The following is a 5,338-nucleotide window of genomic DNA, read 5'->3' as shown; positions in this document are numbered from 1 at the left end:
CAGCATTTGGAGAAGAATGAATGACTGTTGTGGTATGTGGGTCATGAAAATTGCAAGTAAATGTTTGATGCAAAACAGATCTCTGCTTGTACTCATTTATTTACCGAAACATCCATCTCACATGTCATATGTGTTCTTTCATTTCAATGTATAATTACAGTATAATTGAGTTGACAATGGCCTGCCCCTGGACTCTACACTTGGGTTCCTGCTCCTCATGTCCCAAATGGCACCCTATTCCTGTTTTTCCACACTACTTTTGACCAGGGCCCATAGGGTTCAGGTCAAAAGTAATGCAGTATATAGGATATGGGGTAACGTTTGGAATACAACACTCCTTTTACACCTCACTTCACTTTTTTACACCAGACTCAGTAGAGTGCATCATTGTAATCACATAGTTCAGAGAATTACAACAATCAATCAGTTCTCTAACTTTTCTAACTCTCTTTTTATTACCAAGCCGACAAAACCTGTAGGAGCCGTTTTGACCTGCCTATAGGTATGTAATTGAATGTGTTATAGAAGGTATTATCTGAACATGAAAGAAAATGGACAGATCTATGGAAAAGATCAGACCACATGCAGACTGACTGGTTTAAATCCAAAATGTCTATGAGCCTTGAGTTTTTGGATCATGTGAAACACGGGCCGTCTGACTTTGGACAGCAGGGTCATATTGGGGCCGGCATGGGGTTGCTGATTGGCAGCGATGCTCCACAGGCCAGCGACCCTGCTGATGACGACAATGTTGGTGATGGATTCCACATCGCTGTGATCTGGTCTCTTAAGAGTGTTGCACGCTTCCCAGTCGAAAAAGCTTGTGCATATATTACGAAGACATGTTGTGACTTTGTTTTGTTCATTTTGGTTTTCAACTGGGTTTTTTAGTGACGAAGTAGTCGTAGTCGAAGTCTACGCCCCTTTGTCGTTGATTGGTCAACAGTACTACTCCAATTAAGGGTTGGTTATCATTCAATGAGAGACAACTAGATTTCATGCACATTTTTTCACTTGAGAAGCACAGCACAAACATTTGATATGAGTTCAATTGTGCGACTAAGACATCCTCAGCAAAAAAAGGTCAACAATGATTACAGATTTCTTTATTTATCTTAGATTATTTATGACTATTCTGATGAAAGTGCAGACTGTGTATATGTTGTCTTTCTAGGAATGTTTTAACTTGTTTTGGGGCACTATATATGGGTTCATGGGTCACTGGTCGCATGTATATAGGCCGCACGTGACCAGGAAGTGTTAGCACAAGTGAGAGGAGACGGCATACGGTTCTTACCGTTTCACATTACATGCTCATAGATTCTGCTCCTTTTATAGTGTAATATTTTGTATTGGAACTGTGTATCTTTTTATAAGCAATAAATGTGAACATCACCCAAATAAATATCTATGTTTGGAAAGCTGAATTGATAGCAAAACCTATTGATAGAAATATACCATAGGGCCAATTAACATGAAAAAACATTTATCTTGAGGTTAAAAACAATTGGGATATCTGACACACCTTATGAACAGATTTAATTCATTATTAAACAGTGATGATGCAAGCCTGTGAAAAACATATTATATGTCTTGGAGGTCGATTAAACAAACCAAAACAAGGAGGAAAGATTCACTATATATCGGATTCTGTATAAACCCACTCTGTAAGTGGCGGGGGAGAAAAAGCAACAACCAAACATGTGACTGCAAATATGAGAGAAGACGAACATACAGAATGGAGGTCCTCGCACACACAGGCACGCACACACACACACACACACATTTCTCCCAGAGCAGTATTTTAGCATAATGACGATACACACAATCATTTACCTACAGTAGTACAATATACCCTCATGGGCTGCACTGTTCCAAATCTAGAAAATAATTATTAGCATTTAGATTAGAAATGTAAATACACACCATCGGTCTCTGTCCCAAATGGCACCCCTGTCCCTATTGTCAAAAGTAGTGCACGATATAGGGACTAGGGTGCCATTCGTATCATCTGATTAGTACAACTTGTACCAGATCAGATGTTTTATTTCAGGCCCCGTACACACTCAGGTTGTACAACTAATCTACAACCCATTTGACACCATGGTTATGATACACAACTGATATTCTTGGGATGAAATATTTACACAACCATTATGCGGTATCTCCAAACGACTTGTGCAATTATTTTTGTGCAGATAAACTCTCCATTGTATCAACACAGCCATGTCAAATGCGTTGTACATCAGTTATACAACTCGAGTGTGTATGGGGCTTCTCATTCTGCCTTACCAGGTCTTACTTTGAGTCTTGCTCTCCGAGGCTGACAAGTGAATATTGGGCAATTAAGTGAATAGTACTAATGACCTACGTATGTTGTGACCCTTAGAGAAATTGTGTAACTGGTTTGTTCTACGAAATGGGTGCCTTTACATTTTCTTTTCTTTAAAAGATCTGTTCTTTCAACATTGAATTGCATGGAGGATATGTTTACCCTACAGAAACACACATTTCCCATCTCAGGCATTAAAGTCTTATGAACTAAGAGCATTTTATCTGCACTTGTACCACGCAGTCTGTCAACTATGTTACAGACTACCTAGCCTAACTATTATATAAAAGCACGTTTGAGATAAATCGATTTCTCTTTCTTAAGTAATCAAATCAACACACATATAATATCAAACTGATAGAGTTACCGTTGGGTTGACGATGACAGGGTTGAGGTTTTAGGTGAAGATCACAAATGACTTATGTGGTGAAGAGCATGGGACCACATGGTGTTCATGAAATTGGGAATTATACACATGTTCCACACATAATGAAAGTTTAATCAAATGTAAGTTTTCCTGACATGAATTGAGCGAACAGGGTTGAGGTGTTATAAGTAGACCAAGAAGAGAGAGAAGACTTGTCTTTCCACCATGCTGTTCAGAAGACAAACTATGTCTCCTGCGGTGAATCATTTAACTTGGTGGAACGGTCCATTATTTTAAAATGGGTGAATTGTTCGCATAAGGGTTGTCCTTAAAATATGTAAATGCATCACCAAATTAAATAAATGATAATCTTCAGAAATGACTTTGCCAAAGCGGCACAATAACTAGGCCTTTACAATGATGGTGAATCTTGGAGACATTTCTGGATTACTTCCTAGAAGTAACACAGGGTTGATGGAGGGACATGTAAAAAGAAAAAATCTGAATTTTGGAACTTTAGCAAACTTTATTCATATACAAATCAGATGTATTCAATTCTCCACTTGGTCTATATTAACGTGCACTTTATTTAACAGGTTTTAAAACTGCATTATTGGTGCATAATTTCTACTTTAAATATCAAAGGGACTCCAAAAGCACCTATTTCGTGGAACGACCCAATTGTGTTTTGCTCTGTATTTTTTTATTCATTTTGTTTACTAAAAACAGTACCAACAAAACTCTCAGGAGAAACATATTGTTGCAGAGCAGCAAAAATGTACAAATCAGTTTCATATTTCATATTATCCGCCTTCAGGCCCTTAAAATGCCATCTCCCTCTGGATCAGTGTCAACCTTGTTATCATGGCCTGCGTCCCAAATGGCACTCTATCCCCTACGTAGTACTAGATAGGAAGTAGGGTTCCATTTGGGACGCAGGTATGGTCATCACATCACATGCCAAAATAGACAACATCAGTACACTTACCCAGGGGTGGAAATGAAAACAGTCCCTCTCGGAACCCACTTGTGGTAAATCCTTGAATTAACCTTAAAAAGCTATGTCAAAATGGAACTATGGAAAAACCATGTATAAATAAGTGCACCGATCTTAGATGTAAAAACATTGGCAACAACATATTATAAATTAAGATAGATCTGGTTGGGTCTAGCTTTCAACCAGGGCTTGTATCAGTATCAGAGTGGGTGGTTGTAGCACTTTGAAGTTTGACTCAGAACAAATACACCCACCAACTTGCCTTGATTTCACAGAGGAGAGGTAAAGCAACTCAACCGAACAACCTACAGGAAGCGTGTGATGGTAAAAACAATGGGCGGATCAAACTTTGGAGATGGCTGATTGAGGATCGTTTGAGTGTCTGTGGGGGAGGTATACAATATGTATTATATTCTAAGATTATCCTTTAAAGAATAAAGACATTACAAAAATATGATACAGTTGGATACATGTATATGTCTATTGCTACTGTATATATACCTTCATAGTCCTTTTCATTACTGAGTTTTACAAGGTATATGCTGGCGAACAGAGAGTTAGCATATTGTAACTGTCATGAATGAGGAGGAAAAGGGGGACCAGCAAGACAAATGACATGTTAGTTGATTATATATGACATTAGTGTACTCTACGACTGACAAATGTATATGAGTTAAATATCAACCGAAGGTTGTGTGTGTCTAGAGACACCCATTCAAAGCCTAAAGCAGACAGGGAATGTGTCACAAAGGGCACCCTATTCCCTACATAGTGAACTACTTTTGACCATTTATAGGGAATAGGATGCCATTTGAGACACACTCAGGGTTAGAAACAGTAACGAACTGAAGTGGAGATGGATTCTACCCAGCCTGGCTTGTATTATTCATCTGTCTGAGTGTGTAACGAATGGGTGATCTTGAGAATACCTTAACACTGCTGCTTATGAATATATATATGCTGGAGTCCAGAATATACAAACACCATTTGCATAAAACTGGCATTTATGGTCTCCCAGTCATTTAATTCCCTCTGTGTTGTCTGTACACTTTCCTTTCCTCCCCATCTCTCTCTCCTTCTCACCCCTCCTCTCTTTATCTATCTCCCTCACATCACTTACTCCTTCTCTCTCTACTCACCACCTTCCATTTCGCTCTGCTCTGTCTCCCTCTTTCCTACATCCCTCCCTTTGCTCTCCCCCCTCTCGCTCCCTCTCCCCCTGCACAGTGAGTAGGACGTGGCTGGCCTGGGTGATTACTGACGGGGTGTTGTGTCTCTCAGTGTGTCTGGCTGGATGTAATGGGCTGTCTGAAGATTCCAGATGGGATATGTCTCTCTCCTCTCTCGTTCCTTTACCTTTCCTTTATCTCTACCTCCCTCTCTCTCTCCCACTACCTCCCACCCCTCTCTTTCCCTCCACCCCACCTCTCTCTCTGTGTGTAATAGGCTGTGTGAAGATGCAGGATGAGTATATGTCTGGACATGAGCCTCATGGTGAGAGACAACGGGTGGTCTCTCAGGAACAGCTGCCTTACCCTCATCACAGAGACAGTGAGAGTGAGAGGAGAGTGAGCCTGAGTGGGAGACAGACAGAGAGGGGTGAGATGGAGGAGATTAGGGGAAATGGAGAAAGAGAGAGTGT

The sequence above is a fragment of the Oncorhynchus mykiss genome, chromosome 17 (genome assembly GCF_013265735.2).
Source record: "Oncorhynchus mykiss isolate Arlee chromosome 17, USDA_OmykA_1.1, whole genome shotgun sequence".
Lineage (NCBI taxonomy): Eukaryota > Metazoa > Chordata > Actinopteri > Salmoniformes > Salmonidae > Oncorhynchus > Oncorhynchus mykiss.
This window is presented reverse-complemented; position numbering follows the sequence as displayed.